Source organism: Macrobrachium nipponense, chromosome 42 (genome assembly GCF_015104395.2).
Source record: "Macrobrachium nipponense isolate FS-2020 chromosome 42, ASM1510439v2, whole genome shotgun sequence".
NCBI lineage: Eukaryota > Metazoa > Arthropoda > Malacostraca > Decapoda > Palaemonidae > Macrobrachium > Macrobrachium nipponense.
The window spans coordinates 34,443,024-34,465,173 of record NC_061103.1 but is presented as its reverse complement, the minus strand read 5'-3'; the positions used below and the strand labels follow the sequence as shown (position 1 = coordinate 34,465,173).

At 37.5% G+C, this 22,150-nt stretch overlaps 1 protein-coding gene across 4 annotated transcripts in view; it reads left to right on the top strand.

The window, feature by feature from the left end:
* Window positions 1-22,150, top strand: part of LOC135213077 (uncharacterized) — a 62,182-nt gene that overhangs the window by 12,651 nt on the left and 27,381 nt on the right. The window contains exon 1 of one of the 4 annotated variants that reach the window (XM_064246933.1): window positions 5,482-5,694. The exons of 2 other annotated variants lie outside the window; for them this stretch is intronic. The gene's annotated coding sequence lies outside the window, so the exon portion shown is untranslated. Of the gene's footprint in view, window positions 1-5,481; window positions 5,695-16,987; window positions 17,039-22,150 lie in introns of those variants that run through there. One more of the 4 variants, XM_064246934.1, reaches the window with a different exon arrangement.

The window sequence follows — 22,150 nt, the reverse complement described above, 5'->3', positions numbered from 1 at the left end:
TTAGGTTATATCTTGTCAAGGTCACGTTTCAATTGACAGTCAAATGTGAAAGTGATGGTAGGTTATTTAGGTTATTTGCCCATTCAGAATTCATATTATTATCATTGTTACAAAGAATTTAGCTTTATCCACCTCCTAAAGTTATGACGAGCTGAGATACTCAATCGTATAGAATATCGCTTTTAAATACACGAAAAGAAAAACCTTACTTTAAAATGAATGCAGTTTCATATCCTGACAGAATTAACAGTAAAATCTTCACACACGAATATATATGTGAACTTGATGAAATTCTTGAGGCTTTCGTCTGTTTATTTTTTTTACAAGTGCAGTAATTTTACACTGATTATCCAATATATTTTTATGATGCATTTCGTAACCTCTCCCAAGAAATTATTTAAATCTAAGGTGTCTGAAAGATGCGCCTGTCCAAGAGGAAGTGTACAAAGATTCCGGCAAGTGAATGGGAAGTGGATTAGTATTAAACAACTTCCTTGAGATGCATTTTGACCCGTATCTACGTTAAGCATCAGGGCCGGTTTGGAATTGCTCTCAAGATGTTGTCAGTCTTGTTTTTATTGTTGTATTTTGGTGAGGAATTCGTGTTGATGCATTTGTGATGGTGTGAGGTTGGAAGATGTTTAGTTTTGTGTATTTAGTTTTTGTTTGCTTATATATTTTTTTTTATTTGTTTTATATTGTTGTCTTCTCAATCTATTCGTGCTATTGGTTATATGTTTATTGTTTTTTAATTGGTTTAAAGCAGGTTCCCTTCAACTGTTGTTATCCATATAATGTAGCTAAACTAAAAGCTTAGTGAAACTTTTAAAATTCCCAGCCCATTCAGACACTCACACACACACACAGCGCCTCAGGGGCGTGATCGGTATGCTCTTGACCTGCCACCTCGGTGGCCGCGAGTTCGATTCTCGGGCATTTCACTGAGCGGTTAAGGATGTGTATTTCTGGTGATAGAAGTTCACTCTCGACGTGGTTCGGAAGTCACGTAAAGCCGTTGGTCCCGATGCTGAATAACCACCGGTTTCCTTGGAACGTAAAAACACCATACAAACAAACAAACAAACAACAAACAGCAAAGAATTGTTGAACCACAGTATCATATCCTTTCTTGGAAAGGGAGAGCATTCAGTCCTACTTAATATTTCTGTCTGCGCTTCATTCGGTAAAGAAACATTTTAATCCAACTCATCAGACTTTCAAGTAGAGATTCTGTCGCCTGGTCTCCTCTTCCCAGTAGAGGGGTGGTGCCGTCAGTGCACCTCTCACTGCGCGCTGTAGGCATTACTTAGGGTCATTTGCAGTGTCCCTTTGGCCCCTGTCTGCAACCCCTTTTATTCTTTTCTTATTCTCCCTCTTCCATCTGACTTTCCCCCCTCTCCGAACAATTGTTTCTGCGAGGTTTTCATCCTGTTACACGTTTCAAACCTTTTACTACTTTCAGTTTCCCCCTTAAGCGCTGAGTGACCTCTAAGGTCACACCGCTTGGCCCTTGGCTTAAATTATTATGTTCCATTCCATTTATATTCCTCGTCGTCTCCTCTGAAGTAGAAGTGTGGCTGGTGCCCTTGTTATGGTGGCGTTCAAAGAGCGATCACATTGGTACACAAGCCATGTCCATGCCATTTTAAGACTTGATACAGTATACGGAACATTATAACCTTCTCCTCCTCCACATCTCTCTCTCTCTCTCTCTCTCTCTCTCTCTCTCTCTCTCTCTCTCTCTCTCTCTCGTCAATAACCTAGAAGTTTTAATGTCCACAAATCTCTCTCTCTCTCTCTCTCTCTCTCTCTCTCTCTCTCTCTCTCTCTCTCTCTCTCTCTCTGGATGAAGGCTATACAATAATTCCAAGAGGTTTCTAGCAACAATATTTATGCTTCTACGGGATCTATTAATTCTGAGATGTTTCATTTATAGGTCCACAAAAAGTGCATCATTCTTTGGCTAGTTCTAACTGAATGTTTATGTTTATTTTTTTTTCAGCAGCTTCTTAGTGGAGTGGAATTTTCATTGACTTATTTGTTGACTTATTTATTCTATATATTTATTTATTATTCAATCATTTGTTTATTGAGTATGCTACATAAAGGTCTGACTTTAGAAAGGTAGGAGTTGTAAACATCTTGCATGGAATTGATAAATCCCATTTCGGTGGCTTTTGTTGATAAACAAAGGTATTTGACAACATCCAATGACCAGTATTATAAAAGACCCTTAAGTCAATATGTTAGTGACTTTTTAATTTGTAGAGCTTAATTTAAATTATCCTCGAACATTACAGATGCAAGTAGAATGCTGATGGAGTCATACTGGGTGAATTTGTGGTAGATATTGGGGTTCCGCAAGAAAATGCTGTCACCTACTCAGTTTGCCCATCTCATGGACTTATTGATGAGAAAAGTGGTATTGTAGATTTGAGAATCAAGTTTTGAGAAAAGTGTCAGGACTCAGATGGCAGGATATAGTGAGAAATGATAACATAAGGGACCTACTTGGACGAGAACTACGAGATAGTTTATCGTAGCCCCAATTACAATGTGGAATAGTTTTCCTAGTGCAATTTTGAAATGTTCTGATCTCCAAATATTTAAGCTAGGATCAAATTCATTCCTGTTCTCTGCTGCTGACGTTTCCTGAATTTCAGGTGGATCGGTTTTATAGTCTGTTCCTTCATATTTATTTATTGATTACCTTTTCCTGTAATTTATCTATCTCTGCGGGGTGATTTCCCTTTTGGTTTACAGTCTGTTGTCTCTGTTTGTAAGGGCTTTCAGCTGAAGAGTTAAAGAAAGAAAGGAATGTAGGTGAGTGGAGATTTGTGGAAGTGAAACAACAAGAAAGACAATGAACTTCATAGAGGCCCTTGGGGTTTATAGTCTGTTGACTCTCCATGTGGGCTTCCAGCTGAAGATTCAAAGAAAGAAAGGAGTTTAGGTGAGTGGAGATTTGTGGAAGTGAAGGCACAAGAAAGATAGGAATGATTGAATTTCACAGAGGCCCTTTGGCGTGGCACGAGGTTGGAGGCGAAAATGATGATTTATCTGTTAAAAAAAAAGAGCCCATTTTTGATACTGTGTGACGGGACACTTGGCAGTTAGTGAGTCTTTCTCAAAATTGACCTCCTGTTGGGGCCTTTAAGAGCAAATAGGTTTTTGAGGACGAGAGCGAAGCGTGCTAACACATAATTGACGTTACTTGTTTTTTTTTCTATCTCATTGTATTGACTCTTAACAACAGCTAATAGAAACTGTAATGGACGCTGGCATTATTTGTCCAGAACTTCGAGATGATGAATGCAGGTATGTCGGCTTTCTTCTTGAAAGGTCACACGTGGGTATCTAGACCAAATCGTGTCCTGTCATTTCTTTAGTGGGTACTATTCTCTTCAATCTCCTCGGCGCAGTAGTTTGTCATAGTTTTATGAAGTTTTGTTTCACTGCTTAGACTGGATATTTTCTTAGTATTAGTGACTAGGTAATGGAGTATGTTCCCAAATTAACTTTCCGTAGAGGGCAATTCTGTTCCCTAGAGGGTAGTGCCGTCAGTACACCGCATGAGGTGCACTGTAGGCATTACTAAGGTTATTTGTAGCATCCTTTGGGCCCAGAGTTGCACACAGGATTTAGCCTTTTCCTTTACCAACTTTTCCAATTCCTATCTTCCATCTTGCTGTCCAAAAAACTCCAACTCCATCTTTTCGCCTTAAGTAGCCCAGTGACACTGGGCTTATAGCCAAAATTTTCGGACTCAATCAAGATAGAATACCAATAAAACGAGAAGCGCCTCAGTGGCGTGATCGATTTGGTCTTAGCCTGCCACCTCGGTGGCCGCGAGTTCGATTCTCGGGCATTCCACTGAGGGGTCAGAGATGTGTATTTCTGGTGATAGAAGTTCACTCTCGACGTGGTTCGGAAGTCACGTCAAGCCGTTGGTCCCGTTGCTGAATAACCACTGGTTCCATTCAACGTAAAAATACCATACAAACAAAACAATAAAACGAGAAATCTTTCTAATCAGTATATAGGAATTAGGACATATACCAACAAGGTGAGAAATCTTTCAGTGAAGTATAGGAATCAGAGCTACGAGAATTAAGAATTTTTTAACATGTTAACCCTAGACTTTTCAGAATGTCATTTTTTGCCCTCTAGTCTAGACTCTCCGGCATTTTCTGATCAAGTATCGTAATCAAGGTAGAAAGTTTCTCTTCAAGTGTGTTGGGATGAGTTCACGGAAAGGATATGGTTGGTGGGGAAGTTGGTCTGTTTTTCCAGTTTGTACTAGTTTTGATGCGTGATTTTTCTGACTTGAATGCCCGGAATTGTTTTTGGGTATGTGTGGGTTGGATGACTGTTTTGTCAGTATTTTTTTTTTTTTTTTTTCACGATGATTTTAACTCTCTAGTAACAAATTATATTCTGAAAAGGGTAGAAACACATGAATTAATCAAAGATTTTAACTTTGTAGTACAACTCTTCTTGATTTTAACTCTTTAGAGACAAATTATTTTCTGAAAAGGGTAAAAAAAAACATGAATCAAGCTAAGATTTTAACTTTGTAATACAAATGTTTTTTTATTTTAACTCTCTAGAACCAAATTATTTTCTGAAAATGGTATTAAAAACATGAATCAATCAAAGATTTTAACTTTGTAGTACAAATGTTTTTCTGAAACGTATAACAAACACGAATCAGTCACGTGCTCCTTTTAACCCATGTGTGTGGTTTCATAAGACTTTGACAGACAAGGTGGACACAACAATGTTACTTAAAACGACGTTTCCTTAGGTACAAAAGCGTTACCTAAATCATATTGTTTTGTTGCCAAACGTGCGAACAACCCAAATACCTTTCATTGACAGCGTTTCATAACGTCGTTATCGGCTGCTCTGTGGGCAAGAACCCGGGCTGGTACTACGCCAGCTTAATCATAAATAACATCTTGACGTTGCCTCGTAATTCGGAAGACCCGGTTTATAGGCCTAGCAACCAGCACAAGTTGGATTTTCTCTAAATTCATCCACTTCCCACAAAGAGGCTTAATTGGTACCTCGAGTAGCGCCTCCAAGAAACGCGGATATAGGCTTATTTTCGCAAATGAACAATAAGACAATTCGAAACGCCCAGCTTATAGGCCTAGGGCCTAGGAACTAGCACAAGTTGGCTCGGAGTTATCGACTTGGCCAACAAACATCCCTGGGTTTTGTGCCTCCAAGAAACCCGGATATAGGCCTATTTTCGTAAATGAACAGTAAGACAGCCTTCCCTTCCGTTAACTTGCAATTTTGAACACCATCTCATAGTCCTAGCAACCAGCAGCGCAAGATGGCTCGGAGTCATCGACTTTGCCGACAAACATCTCTCGTAGTAATGCCTCCGAGAAACTCGGATATACTCTAATAAATAAACTGGCTATCAATTATTGCTTTGTCACGCTACCAGACAACCACCAGTTGCATCAGGTACGTCGGCCAGAGAGCGCCAAGGAGTGCCATTGTCACTGCCTCGGCGGATTTCTCGTCAGTCAGTCGGTGGCCAGCGTTCTGAGCGACTGGAACAGCTTCGGAGCGGCTCCAAGCGCTCTAGCCAGGATCATAATAGGTCTAGTAGTGCGTCTGCTTGCCGAGGCATACGGACGGCGTTTGTGAATTTGGAGTATCGTTGTGACTGTAGCTGTAAGTGTTCGCATGATTTGTAGTTTTTGAGATATTTTTTTTTCTCATTTTAAAGTGCGTTTACTAACATTCTTCGTATGTTGCTGAATGAAATCACCGATTCGTCTTCGATCAGTTATATTTATTTGTGCAATAATCTTTATCCCACTAGGAACCAATCATTTAATGTTTCCAAAGTTCATGCGTTTATATTAATAAATAAATAAATTAATTAATAAATAGATAAAGAAATAAATAAGTAAAGAGTTGAATAATTGAATAAATACAAGTAGATATAAGTATATTTACCACCAGCAAATTTTGGAAAGAATTTAACTCATATTATTGTCCTGAGTTAGAAAGAAAGCCTTCAGACAAAAAGACTATTACAACAACAAAAAATAAATGTGGTTAAACCGGTGATTTCATTGAACATAATAGCACCGTCAGAGGGTCCTTTACCAAAATATTTGCCGTTAGTATTGGTGCTGAAATTTTTTTTCATTAAAAAGAAAAATGTCTTACCAGCCTATTCTGTTAAGAATGTTGCACGAAAATGTTTTAATTACAGATTAGAAGGATTAGTTATACTACACATATGTATATACATAATTTATGTTTTATATATATATATATATATATATAATATATATATATATATATATATATATATATATATTTGTTTTTCCCACCCTTTTGTAGAAGGGGTGGTACCTTAAAGGGGGAGTCCTCAGGTTTTCAGTAAATCTGTAAGGATAAGGTTGCTAGCTCCATAGCCTCATCGTGACCATAGCAGATGCATGTACCCATTTACAGCTGGGTCGACTGATGGGTCGGTAGGGCTTAATAGAACCAAGCAAGGAACCTGTGAATCAGAGCCGTGTAATGAAATGATAATGACATAAGTGATAAATAAATGAAGGAATTAAAAAAGCTATATAAACTTTTTTTAGTAGAATGTAACTTTACCAAAAGTTCAATGGGCAATTAATTGAAGTATTTAAATGCACATTAATGAGTACAAGAAGAAGAATTAATTCCAATTGAAATGCAATTGATATCAAGAACCTAATTCTCAGTAGATATGAAGATGCCATGTCATCAGGAATACAGAACATCCTTCCCAGTAACTTCTGATAGAGACCTCTCCATTTTTCCATCCCTTTGTTCATAGAAAAAATTCAGTCGACTCATCAGCGTTCAAAGGAGTTGTGGCCTATTACAAAAAAAAGAATGTTTTTTTTATATTGAGACTCAAAAATCCATTGCGTTTTGTTATTGAGAGGTCCTTGTCATTCATGCATGGAGGACTTTGAATTGTTGTATATTTATAGTGCAGACTACTCACTGTGATACAAGCGTCTCGGTGGCGTGATCGGTATGGTCCTGGCCTGCCACCTCGGTGGCCGTGAGTTCGATACTCGGGCATTCCATTAAGATGTCAGAGATGTGTATTTCTGGTGATAGAAGTTCACTCTCGACGTGGTTCGGAAGTCACGTAAAGCCATTGGTCCCGTTGCTGAATAACCATACTGGTTCCATGCAACGCAAAAACACCAAACAAACAAAACGAGCAAACACTGTGATAAAGTAATGTAACGTTATAAGACATATTACTATAGCTACAAACAGCTTGGTGTGATGAATTTTCTTTCCCCACATACCAGATTTTGGAATTTTCTTCTTGCCAGCGTTTTCCCAGCTGCTTCTTTTCATCCATCTTGGTTGAGGTGGATTTACAGGTTATTCTAGAAGTCTTGATTACTTCTCTGCTCTATTGCTTTCGTCAGATCTGGCTTGGCCTCATAGAGGTTGTAGTGCCATCAGTGGACCTCAAGCGGTGCACTGTAGGCATTGGTGAAGAGTGTTTTACAGTGTCCTATCGTCCCATAGCTGCACCCACTTTTTAGGCTTTTACTTGACCTCCATTCCCTCTTCTTCAGTTTTGCTGTCCAACCTCTCTGACTATATTATCAGTTCTTTAGGTCTTTGCTGTCCAGCCACTCCAACTCCAGACCTGATTAAGAAAAAGGCATTTATCTACTGGTCCTATTGGTCTTCTACAAGGAAATTCAATATTTTATATTTTAGTAAATGTTAAATATCCGAATTAACTTAAGGAGAGGCTTTATGTTAAAGATGCGGTGTTAAGGTATACGAAGTAGGAAAGGCTTTATTATGTTTTACCTTTAATAGATAAGGACTACTTTAATCTGAAATATCTCTTTTGCAAAGGATTTGAAGTATCTCTTTCCCCCTCGTAAAAGTTAAAAGACTATAAGGATATATTTTGTGTATGTTTCATATCTTACAGTAATTCTAATTCCCCGTTCCGTATGTTGATTATTATTATTATTATTATTATTATTATTATTATTATTATTATTATTATTATTATTAGTCTGAAAAGCTCCGCGGGCGTCATGTTTAGTACCATCCCATTGGGGATAAATTTAAAAGCATAAACAAAAGGCGGTAAATTTCTCACTATCTCTTTAAATTTATCAAGTTATCTTTGCAAGTTTTTCAAATCATCTCTGTAAATTTGTCAATGATATCAGTAAAGTTATTAAATGATCTATGGAAATTTCTCAAACTGTCTTTAAATTTAAAATTTTTAGGTGATCTCTGTAAAGTTCTCAGTTTATCTCTAAATTTCTCAAATTGTAAATTTCTCAAACTATCTTGAAATTTCTCTGTAAATTTCTCAAAGTATCTTTAAATTACTCAAATTATCTCTGTAAATTCTTCAGGTTAAGCGTAAATTTCTCCAATGATCTCGGTAAATTTGTGAAATTATCTGTGAATTTCTCAAATGATCTCGCCTTTACTGCAATATATACGTAAACCCTTTCCCATATTGTTCAGCCAAATAATCCTATTAAAATTCGATTAATGTACGATATCTCTATGCGGAAGTCTTCTGGAAGAATTATCACTATTAGTTACGTGCAATGTTTTATCCAAATGATGGCCTTGATATGTGAATCTTAACTAAAATTATGCATTTAGAATGGAAGCGGTAAATACTTCAGTTACACCTGTAGGCTGCTCGATCATAGAAAACGGGCATAAACTCTGCAAGGCCGTTAGCATCGGAGTTCCTACAAACTCCATGATACGTACACCGCGGATACGTACCAAGGCCCTAAGGAAAGGCGTATATAGTGCAGCCGTTCAAACGTGCCGCTGCCCTCCAGTAGTTTCGTACTCACATTTACAACTGAGATACTCAAAGTATTTTTTCCCCTGTTGGCTATGGAGTTATATGACGCGGCTGCTTTTTCCCGTTGTGGGTTTATCGAGATGTCGCTAATTCGGGTGTTATTAGCAGCAGCTCGACACACTTGAACGAATAATATACACAGAGGTGTGAAATGATTACAGTGAATGTCAAGGGTTGAACGCCGTGTCGGGTTTTTCGTTCTGCATCATTCCTCATCATATACAAGGACAATGTACCATTGAATCTGGTTCCTTTTCCTTAATCATCGTCAACTTCTGTTTTTTTTTTTATTGTTCATGATATCTTTTCATATTTTTGCGTCGTTTGTTCTTATTTTTACGTCATTCGTTCTTATTTTGACGTCATTCGTTTCTTATGTTCCACGTCGGTTTTTCCCGTCTTATTCCACACGTCGTTCCTTCTTATTTTTTACGTTTTTCGTTCATTCTTTTTTATTTCCACGTCTTCGTTCTACGTCGGTTCGTTCTTATTTCCACGTCATTCATTCTTATTTTTACGTTAATTCATTTCTTTTTTACTTCTCATTCTTTAATTTTTACGTCGTTCGTTCTTATTTCCACGTCATTCATTCTTATTTTTACGTCATTCATTCTTTTTTCCACTTCATTCATTCTTATTTTTACGTCGTTCGTTCTTATTTTAACGTCATTCATTCTTATTATTATGTAATTCATTCTTATTTTTACGTCATTCATTCTTATTTTTACGTCGTTCGTTCTTATTTCACGTCATTCATTCTTATTTTTACGTCATTCATCATCTCGGCTTTTACCCTGATCAGTTCACAATGGCGAAACTGTAATTTAACTCTCAGACCGAATTTTAAATTGAATTTCAGTTTAGATAAAACAGACGTTTGAATATTCGGCTCAAAGGAGGAGGAATTTGAAGCCTAGATTTTGAGATAAAAAAAAATATATAAATAAAAATTGCACTGACGGTGACAGTATGTCGATACACCCTCGATAACTGTTGACAACTGTTTAAGAGTCTTAGTAAATTAGTGAGTTTTCCATGCAAATTCCATCATGTTAAATTGGGATGGAAAATATGAAGCGAATGACATCGTGTTATTTATGTTTTCATTTGTGAGATTCAGTTCCGTTTCGCTAACTCGGGGAGTAAGCCTACAAACTACCTTGTTGTTGTTAAGGGGGAGGAAAGGTCTATGGAAAAGCGTTGAGTTAAAGACAGAATAACTTTAGGTTAGGATGTCTATGATTTATTTAATAGAATGAAAATGTAAGAAATAAATAATATGCAAGTTAAACAGTACAGAGCAAATATTTCTAATAAAATATAGCGTATTTATTCTAATTTTCGTCGGTGAAGCAACGCTCTATGTGACCGTAGATCTTAACATGCGCCTCGAGTAAGTTAGAGGTCGGATCATGCCTTGTTTTTTTTTTATAGAAAAGAGATGCCCATATTCCAGAGCCCCTTTTTAGAAAGAGATGTCTGTGCTGCAGAGCCCCTTTTTAGCCCCTTTTAGAAAATGGGTATTGTACTTTTAATATAGAGATGCTTGTGTTCCATTCCAGATGCCCCATTACAGAAATAGAGGTGCTTGTGTTCCAGAGCCACCCCCCCCCTCCCCTTTCTCTAAAAAGAGTTGCTTGTATTTCAGAGCCCCCTGTGTTAGATTTGGGGTGCTTGTACTTTTTGTATAGAGGTGATTGTATCCCAGAGCCCCTTTATAGAAGAGAGGTGGTTGTATCCCAGAGCCCCTTTATAGAAGAGAGGTGGTTGTATCCCAGAGCCCCTTTATAGAAGAGAGGTGGTTGTATCCCAGAGCCCCTTTATAGAAGAGAGGTGGTTATATCCCGGAGCCCCTTTATAGAAGAGAGGTGGTTGTATCCCAGAGCCCCTTTATAGAAGAGAGGTGGTTGTATCCCAGAGTCCCCTTTATAGAAGAGAGGTGCTTGTATCCCAGAGTCCCCTTTATAGAAGAGAGGTGCCTGTATCCCAGAGCCCCCTTTATAGAAAAAGAAATGCTTGTATTTTAGAGCCCCCTTTATAGAAGATTTGCTTGTATTCCAGAGCCACCCTTTTAGAAGAGAAGTGCTTGAATTTAAGCACCCTATTTTAGAAACGGGGTTGTTCTTGGTTCTTGTAATCCAGAGCCCCCCTTCTTAGCACTGATTGGGAGACCAGAGATATAGAGATCTACAGAGATATATAGAGATCTAACGAGCGTATACTCGCCGTCGGCTTGCGGGCGGCTTCATGAGCAAGAGCCTGTGCTGGCGGTAAACCAGGTAAATCTCTAACAGCATCGCCGTCGGCCTTCATACGCGAGTGGCTGTAATTGCTTCCTGACAGTTACAATGGATGGCATTCGGTTCCCACCATAAACGCAATGAGGCAGAAGGTGAACGAGAGTAGAGGTCGAATGGCAAACATCCCAGAAATTGGCAATTTCACTGCTGTGGTCAACAAATCGACGACAGACGGCAACATCGTTAACTGCATCACCAACATCCAACAACATCATGCGCATCAGCTTCAGTGATTTTTCCCGAAGCTACAACATCAATTTCGCTAAAGGCAACATCCCCGTGCGCCGTAGGCATTACATAAGGCTCGTTGCAGCGTCCCTTAGGGCCTTGGCTGCAACCCCTTTCGTTCCTTTTGCTATACCTCCGTTCAGATTGTCCGCCCCTTAGGGGTTTAGTGCCGTCAGTGGGCCTCATGCAGTGCACTGTAGGCATTAATTGAGGTTCTTTGCAGCGTGCCTCCGGCCCCTAGCTGGAACCACTTTCCTTCCTTTTACTCTACCTCCTTTCATACTCTCTTTCTTCATCTTACATTCCACCCTCCCCTAACACTTGATTCATAGTGCAACTGCTTTGAAGTTTTCCTCCTGTTACACCTTTCAAACCTTTTACTGTCAATTTCCATTTCAGCGCTGAATGACCTCATAGGCTCATAGATCCCAGTGCTTGGCGTTTGGCCTAAGTTTTATATTCCGATAGAATAAGTTTTATATTCCGATAGAATAAGTTTTATATTCCGATAGAATAAGTTTTATATTCCGATGAGGAGGTTTTATTTACCGCCTAGAATAAAAGTTTTTATATTCCGTAGAATAAGTTTTATTTCCGATAGATAAGTTTTTAATTTTATTCGATAGAATATTTTATTTTATAATTCCGTAGAATAAGTTTTATATTCCGATAGAATAAGGTTTAATAAGTTCCGATGTATAAGTTTTTATATTCGATAGTATAAGTTTTTAATTTCTGGTAGAAGTTTTATATTCCGATAGAGTAAGTTTTATATTCCGATAGAATAAGTTTTATATCCGATAGAATAAGTTTTATATTCCGATAGAATAAGTTTTATATTCCGATAGAATAAGTTCTATATTCCGATAGAATAAGTTTTATATCCGATAGAATAAGTTTTATATTCCGATATTAATTTTTATATTCGATAGAATAAGTTTTTATATTTCCGATAGAATGATATTCCGATAGAATAGTTTTATATTCCGATAGAATAAGTTTTTTATATCCGATAGTTTGTTTATATTCCGATAGAATAGTTTTATATTCCGATAGAATAAGTTTTATAATTCCGTAGAATTTGTTTTTATATTCCGATATAGTTTTTTATATTCCGAATAGAATAAAGTTTTTATATTCTGTAGAATTTATTTTATATTCCGATGAATAAGTTTTATTATTTCCGATAGAGTTTTATATATTCCGATAGAATAAGTTTTATATTCCGATAGAATAAGTTTTATATTCCGATAGAATAAGTTTTATATTCCGATAGAATAAGTTTTATATTCCGATAGAATAAGTTTTATATTCCGATAGAATAAGTTTTATATTCCGATAGAATAAGTTTTATATTCCGATAGAATAAGTTTTATATTCCGATAGAATTTAGTTTTATATTCCGATAGAATAAGTTTTATATTCCGATAGAGTAAGTTTTATATTCCGATAGAATAAGTTTTATATTCCGATAGAATTGCATCAGCATCCCGAACTGCAGACAAAATGACATCCGTCTTAGAAGAAGCCAGTGAACAGGTAACAAAGGCGGAAAAATTCTTCACTTTGCCTGCGGCTTCTACGCGTGACTTGGGGAATTCAGAAGTTGAATACCTGCGGTTGAGTCATGATGTGTTTACTAAAAAGGTCGTAGGTTGAGTATTCATTCCCAGGTTGGGATTTTTCTGCATATTGATAAAAGGACTTTGTCTTTGAAGGCTCTCTCTCTCTCTCTCTCTCTCTCTCTCTGCTCTCTCTCTCTCTCGTCTCTCTCTCTCCTCTCTCTCTCTCTATATATATATATATACATATATATATACCATATATATATATCCTATATATATATATATATATATATATATATATTATAGATATATATATATATATATCGATATATATATACTAATCTATATCTATACTAATATATCTAGATATATATAGATATATATATATATACTATATATATATATATATCTCATATCTATATATATTATATATATATTGGGTACAAATATATTTAAAGATAATTCTATCCGGACAGCTTTCGGGAATCTGTTCGACTCCCATTTTCAGTCTTAACAGATTCCCGCAAGCGCCCTGGGCAGATTTATTTTGAAATATATTTATTCCCTTACATAACTGTAGATTAGTTTCTCCATTTCAAGACTGAAGTAGAAACTTAATTGTTACGATTGTCAGATGGCAATAAATGTATAGTTAATCCTATTATTGGGTAGAGTCCTTCTGTTTTTGTGAAAAGCATCTGTACTGATGGTGAAATTATCTGAAGAAGACGTATACCTATATACTTACATAACTGAAGTATATATACGTCATTTCTATACGTAGTTGTCAAGTCAGAATCAATATATAATTGTTATTATTAGGTTAAATTCTCTTGCTTTTGTGGAAAGCAGGTGTGCCGAAGATGCAATATTTTCAGAGGGTTATTTTCCAATTAATTTTGTACTGTATTTGTAGCATTCAAGAGACAAATAGCCAAAGGTAGAGTCATTATTATTCAACCAAGCTGGCAAGACGAATGACTTGCGTCATAATCATATTTTTCTTTGCAGTCGTACGTTTTCTGTAGGAATATACACGGTAGAAGTTCCCGGGAATTTTTCATCACGTTTGTTCTATTTTTTTACCAGTATAGCATATGGTCCTCTGCCCCTACAGAGCATAGCGAAGCGGTTGACGAAGACATTTCCGCCGGAATGCTATACCGCTGCTGGATGCGACTACAGCGTGGGCAGAGAGAGAGAGAGAGAGAGAGAGAGAGAGAGAGAGAGAGAGAGAGAGAGAGAGAATGATTTTGTTTGATTCTTCTCACTTTCGTGTTTCGCTATTTTTTTCTCCTGATGTCAATTTGTATCTTGAGTGAAACCAGAATTGTGGGAATTCTCTCTCTCTCTCTCTCTCTCTCTCTCTCTCTCTCTCTATTGCGTTCCATAGAACACGATGGGTTGGTTGAGAAAATGTGCTCACTTGATATTTAATAGCTGTATTGAGCGAGTTGTGCCGACTCCTTGGTTGAAGTGTATATATATATATATATATATATATATATATATATATATATATATATATATATATATATATATATCGCGAAAATTTGGAACGTGATGAATTATATAAATAAAGGCAAAGGCCACGAAGGACAGTGAAACATAGGAGTAGTACTGCGAGGCCTTACGACTCTGTGTCTGCTAAGTAAAGGACATTGAGTCGAAAGGCCTCGCAGTACTTCTTCGTTTCTCTTTCTTCTCTTTCACTCACACATACATTAGATTCAACTACTTTGTGAAGAAAGGGGAAGTAAAGAAGTAAAGGGAAGCATTGTGCATCCAAGCACGCAGACCACGATCTCGGACAAGGTTGTGCGACAGCGAGTTTTGCTAAATGTTCAGCCCCTTCGAATTGGCGAACGCCTGATACGCGTAATGATACAGAAGGGAGTGAGGTTCTTCCGTCGCCAGATTTTTATGATGCAGTGCGTAAAACACTAAGGTGGTCCGGGGTGTTTGTATAGCAATAGCAATTATTCTTCGTGTTGTTATAAACACCTGTAGTGTGAACTCGCTGAAAGTGATTGGTTAGAAATTGTATGCGATAGCAACAGCATTTATTTTTGAGAGAAGTAAAATGAAAATTGTAACATTTTCGCCAGCTCTCTCTCTCTCCTCTCGCCCTCTCTCTCTCTCTCCTCATCTCTCTCTCTCTCTCTCTCTCTCTATATATATATATATATATATATATATATATATATATATATATATATATATATATGTAATTTATTTAATATTATATTATAATGTATATAAATCTCTCTCTCTCTGATATTATACTATATATATAACTATATATATATATATATATATATATATATATATATATATATATATATATATATGATGTGTGTGTGTGTGTGTGTGTGTGTGTGTGTGTGCGTGTGTGTGTGTAATGTATGTATGTATGTGTGAATTTATATGTTTTACATACACAGTTGTGAAGATAAGCGGCCATCATTGAGAATCCATGGCCGTCTTCAAGAGGCTTATTGTAAGACTTTATAGCTACTTCATTAGTTTTGTATAAACCGATTTTAACTTCTTCGTTTCTTTCTCCCGTATAAAGTCTGAACAACAAAAATGGTCTGATGAACAGGCAATACTTTTATCATCAGTTCCGGGTCAAGCCGGTTATTGGCCCTTTAGCTGACCTGAACTGTTAAGAGAATATTGAAAAGACTGGTGGTGTTACGTGGAGTGCAAATGATGTTTGTACTTTAGGAAAAGTTTTCAAGACCTGGACTCACGCCCACATTCTCTCTCTCTCTCTCTCTCTCTCTCTCTCTCTCTCTCTCTCTCTCTCTCTCTCTCTCTCTCTCTCTCTCTCTCTCTCTGTCTCCAAGTACATTCATATGTATTAAATATCCAGTGAGTTTATCTCAACCAATCCATCGTATTCTATGGGACACAACAAGGAGAGAGAGAGAGAGAATTCCCACAACTTCTGGCCTCACTCAGAATACAAATTGACATAAAAAAAAGCAAAGATAGCGAAACACGAAAGTGAGAATAATCAAACAGTCTCTCTCTCTCTCTCTCTCTCTCTCTCTGCTCATCTCTTAGTCTCTCCTCTCTCTCTCTCTCTCTCTCTAAGTACATTCATATCCACAAGTTAATGGATTACCTTACGAGTTGATGAACATATGTCTGTTATTCCTGTCATGGCTGTGGTTTTGTTTTGTATTCGAAGACAGTTGTATAAGTCGTTTGTTTACTTTTTTGTATCTGATACTGACACTTTGGCTCCGTGTGTATTGAGTGCACCTTTCGTGCCAGGTGTTCGTCTTACTTATAAAGTAATGTCATCCAGGTGTTCGTCTTACTTATAAAGTGGTTCATAATGCATTAATACCCTAAAAATAATTCACCTAGTATATTTGAATGAGTCATTTTATATTTTTATTTATTCATCTATTAATTCGTTAATTTGTCTTTTTTATGTTCTAATAACTGATGTCTTCTCCATGCTTCTGTTGTCTTCCGTCACTTTATTCCTATTGTCTTCCGTCACTTTCAATTGAACACCATATCCGTTGGAAGCTTGAATTTCGAGTCAATGACCTTTGTCGTCTTGTTACGTATGAATTGGGGTTTATATCCTGAGTAATGATAAAAAAATATATTCATCTGTCTCAATACGTCTGCTCAGTGTGAAAGATAGTAACATTTAGCAATCCAGGCTCTGCTCCGCCAACATTTTCAGGCCATACGTTTCCTCAAACTGAACAGTAGGTAAAACCCGACCTACGGGGAACACCGGTGACGTCAGACTCTAATGCGTGACTAGGTCACTTTTGCCTTCAATAAGAATTCTCTCTCTCTCTCTCTCTCTCTCTCTCTCTCTCTCTCTCTCTCTCTCTCTCTCTCTCTCTCTCGAGGGAGTTTCCCCACCAGTGAAGGAGGAGAAAGAGTTTTGACGCGAAGGGTATAAATAGGTGAATGAAAGTGTTGAAGACTCTTGTAGTAGTATATCTTTCGTCGTGGTTGGAACTGCTCCTCTGGGATTACAGCTTTCGGTGTTTTTGTCCGTCTTTCAGGTAATGTTATGTTCGGGGTGTCATTCAGACGTTTGGTCCATCTTGTAGGTAATATTCTCAGGTTGTAATTCAAACACTTGGTCCGACTTTGATGTTATATGTTTATGTTGTAATTCAAACATTCGCTTAGTTATTTAGGTAATATGCTCAGGTTGTAATTCAAACATTTGCTCCGACTTTTATTTAATATGTTCGGGTTGTAATTCAGACAATTGCTTAGTTGTTTAGGTAATATGTTCAGGTTGTAATTCAAATGTTTGGTCCGCTTTTTAGGTAATATACGGTGGATGTAATTTGAACGTTTGTACGGTGTAGAGTATATTAATTGTTATTTTACTCGTGTCAGTAACAGCTAAGTAGATTATTCAATAGTTAATTTAGCTCTACATAAAAACTAAATCATCCCGATATATGTCACGTGTCCTTCCGTACAGTCATCAGCCGAATCAAGGGTGAATCCTCTGTTAGAAAGCAAGCAAGCAAACAAAGACAAGTGCATCCTTCCAGATCCTTAAGTCGCTTTTGTTAGACCAACAAAGAATCCTCATCAAATAGCATTTGCATATACGGAGAGGACTGAGAATGGCAAATCTTGAAACTTCTTATAATAATAATAAAATAAATAATAATAATAATAATAATAATAATAATAATAATAATAATAATAATATAATAATAATAATAATAATAATAATAATAATAACGGCTATTTCTTCCGCGTTTATTTTGTATAGAAGTTTATTCTTCTCATTACTGACTTTTCTTATATACTCATGTTGGCCATTAAAACGCCAAATAAGGGATTCATGTCAAAAACCGTGGTATTTGTCAAATTGAGTATATTATACAATTTGACAAATACTACGTTTTTGACAGGAATCCCCCATTTGGCGTTTTAATAGCCAACATGAGCACAGAAGAAAAGTCAGTAATGAGAAGAATAGAGAAACTTCTATACAAAATAAACTGGCGGCTGAAATAGCCATTATTTTCAATAAAACCTGTATTAATGAAGGGCCTTCTTCCAGCAAATAATAATAAAATAATAATAATAATAATAATAATAATAAAATAATAATAATAATAATAAAGGAATCTGGAAAAACTAGAGGCTGAAGTAGCTCCAGGACTCATGCAGAAGAGTGTGGTCCTAGAAACGGCGCACATAGTAAGAAAAGTGATGACTCCTAAGGAGGCAGGATGCAACCCGGAACCATCCCCCCCCCCCCCCCTACTATAATACCACCCAGTCGGATTGGAGGACTGTAATAGAAAAAATAATAATAATAATATTACTAATAATAAGATTTTATTTCGAATATAAATTCATATACGTATAGCTTCATATACATACGTATGATTCTTGGACAATATCCAAGTGACCTCATGTATGATCTGCATAAAAATGATATTTTTGTTTTACATGCCCGTAGTGAATGCTTGTAGACTGTATTAATCTTCTGAAGACTGTTCTACCAATGTGTACGTTACATTCCTTACTGTATTGCTTACTAGATTGTGTGCGTATATGTGTGATACATGTCCCATCGTCATATTTATTGCTTGAAAGCAGAGGTTATGGTGCTTAATTTTTTTGTGTGAAATATATGTCCCACCATCGCATGGATTGCTTGAAAGCAGAATTGTGCCTGTGAATAATGCAAGTACAAATCATTTGGTTACTCGAGGAATTTTAAATTTAAAAGAGTTTTTAAAATTAACGGATAGAAATAAACAAGCAAACCTTCCAGAAGATTCGATTCACTGCCGGTGTCTAGTGCATGCAAGCACACGAACCAAAGCCGAGAAATGGAAGGAAAAGGAAGTTTTTTTTTTTTTTTCGTCAACAAGAAACTGTGATGTCACGGCGTCTATCTAGGTGCGAAGGTTTCCCATTGTGAAAAGAAAAGTTTTTTTTTTTTTTTTTTTTTTTTTTCAAGGCGGCCTATCATTGAAGTCCTTCTGGCCAAAGGTGACTTTTGGAGGAATTACTTTCGGATTACGTGTCTTGATTGACTAAAGCCTTGAGTGGTATTGAAAGAGAACAAGTGGTTGTGCTCCATTGTTTCCCCCTCTCTTTCAATTTGCTTCAAGTCTCTCTCTCTCTCTCTCTCTCTCTCTCTCTCTCTCTCTCTCTCTCTCTCTCTCTCTCTCTCTCTCTCACTTTTTCAGTAGGTAATGCAATAGTGTGTCTGACTCACAAAGTCACATTAGCAAATTTACTAAAGTCTCTCCGCGTTCCTAAAGTTATTCGTATCCCATGCAGTATATAAAGTCTGTGATAAAACTCATTTGGTCACTTCGACATACGACACCCATATTATATTCGACGAGGTGACGAAAACGACAAAATGTAATTTGATATATTTAGAGTGACTCTTATACAAGGCAAAATGGAGATTATACAGACGCATTGTAAGTAATAAGTATGATGACTTATATAAGGCAAAGTGGAGATTATACAGACGTATGTAAGTAATAAGTATGATGACTTATATAAGGCAAAATGGAGATTATACAGACGTATGTAAGTAATAAGTATGATGACTTATATAAGGCAATATGGAGATTATACAGAACTATGCAAGTAATATATGATACTTTTAGCAATATGGAGTTATACACGTATTGTAGTATAAGTATGCGGCGTAAACATAGGCATAAAGTCTAAGTAGGTATCCGTACCAGAATGAATACGATGTAATCCAGACTACAGACAGCTGGTATACGAATGACAGTACGCATTGAAAATGGTTGCGACGTCAAAGAAGGCTTCTTAAGATATAGACAGTATGAGAAGTACGGGCAGAAAGTATGTAAAAGATACAATAATGTCTGGACACTGTTGTGCGCTGAAAGAATGTTATCTGTGCTGTGTTGGAAGGCTCAACAGCTCTCAAGTTGGAACCTTTTGTGAATGAGACGCTGGGCTATATACGTGATTATCTCTAGGTCGGCTTTCGCCTTTTTTGTGTGTGTGTGTGTGTCTTTCATTATTTTTAACTTACTAAGAGTTGCCCTTGACGAATGGATTCTGTAACATCTGAGAGAGAGAGAGAGGAGAGAGAGAGAGAGAGAGAGAGAGAGAGAGAATTGTGGATTTATGGATTTATTCTGAACTGATGAAATATAACGTGATTTTTAATACTTATTTGAAAACGGCTTCCCACGTAATCGTTACAGTTCTAACAATAATGTTTTTTCTCCTTCATTTGCCATGACCTTCCTTTCATTGTGGACCTTGAAACGGTTTGTATTTCGCCCTTGACAACAGAAACAATGGGTAGAGTAGATTCGCATCAACCGTGCATTTGATGCTAGGCCAGTCCCTTATGACGCTCCTGATTGGCTGCTGATAAGCCAGTGACAGGGCTGGAAACTCTCAGTCTCTCTCGAGAGTTCACATGGGTAGGATCTATCTTTCACGTCTCCTGAGGGATACGTCTTTCAAAAGCATCCCTCAGGAGAGGTGGAACATAGATCCTACCCATATGAACCCTCGAGAGAGACTGAGCGTTTCCAGCCCTGTCATTGACGCTGTCAACAGCCAATCAGGAGCGTCGTAAGGGACGGGCCTAGACATCAAATGCACGGTTGATGTGAATCTACTATAGCGTTAAAGTGAAGCTATTTCTGTTTCTTCCTTATGACGTATAACCCTAGGGATATTTCGCAAAGGATCTTAGTTGAAATATAGGGAAGGGGGGGGGGGGGGGGGGGGGGCGGGTCTGTGGGAACTGTTACGCGAGTACGACGAAAACACGTAGGAGAATCATTATAACGTACAACCCTAGGAAGGATATTTCGCAAAGGATCTGAATTGAAGTAGAGGGGTGGGGGTGGGGTGGTGATAAAGGGGGGGCGGGGGGGGGGGCGAGTCTGGATAAGTATGATGAGCCTTGATGAGGATGAAGAAAGGTCCTAATGAGTTGACGAAGTTAAGGAATGAATGGAAATTCGAGGATAATTAAAACAGCGCTGTAGTGAGAGGTGGAGGCCTTGACGTCGCCTTATTAACTAATTATCGTAGTTAATGAGGGTCGTACCGTCAGTGCGCCTCACGCGCTGCAATGTAGATATTACTTAAGATTCATTGCGGCGTCCCTTTAGGCCTCTGGCTGCAACCCCTTTCGTTCCTTTTACTCTACCTCCTTTCATATTCATCTTCCATCTTACTTTCCAGTGAGACATAGGACTCTCTCTCTCTCTCTCTCTCTCTCTCTCTCTCTCTCTCTCTCTCTCTCTCTCTCTCATTCTTTTGAAATCTGCAGAAATACTTTACTTTTTACTAATGCTATGACTGTTTTGATACTTTCGCTAAATGGGAGCGAAATGAGAAAGTGACAGGTCATATCGATATAACGCATGAATCCATATCTTAACAAATATGATATACTTGTGATTCATCTCTCTCTCTCTCTCTCTCTCTCTCTCTCTCTCTCTCTCTCTCTCTCTCTCTCTCTCTGGCGCGCTTTGTAATGGCAGGAAATGATATAATTGTTTATACGTGACCTCTTGTGTAGTATATGAAGGACAGTAAGGTTCGACTGTCAACTGTTGTTTACTTACTGCTAAGGGGGGCGAGGGGGGTTTTAGGGGGTCCGGACACCGATGTGATGTATATATATATTAAAGGTTGTTTGCAGCGTCCCTTCTTCAGCCCGTAGCTACAACCCCTTCCATTCCTTTTGCTGGACCTCCGTTCATATTCGCTTTCTTCCATCTAACTTTCCTTACCCCTCTCCTGACAGTTGATTCTTCGTCCTCCTGTTACGCCTTTCAGATAGTTTTTACCGTCAGTTTCCGTCTCAGCGCTGAATGACGTCATAGATCCCAGCACTTGGGCTTTAGAATAGATTCTTCTATATTCTATTCTATTCTAATGGTGGTTCGGGAATTAACCAAAAATACATCAAGAGAGTAAAAGAGACTTTGATGGAACTCTTTTCAAGTAGTCATGTATTATTACCTTTTGTTTGTACAACATTACAGCTTAATGTAATTACTTATCCCATGGTTGGGTAATCATCATTTATATACGAGCTTGTTGGCGCGCGCTGGAACTCGGCGCTACTGTGTCTCCCCTACCATCCCGATCCCCTACCTACTCCG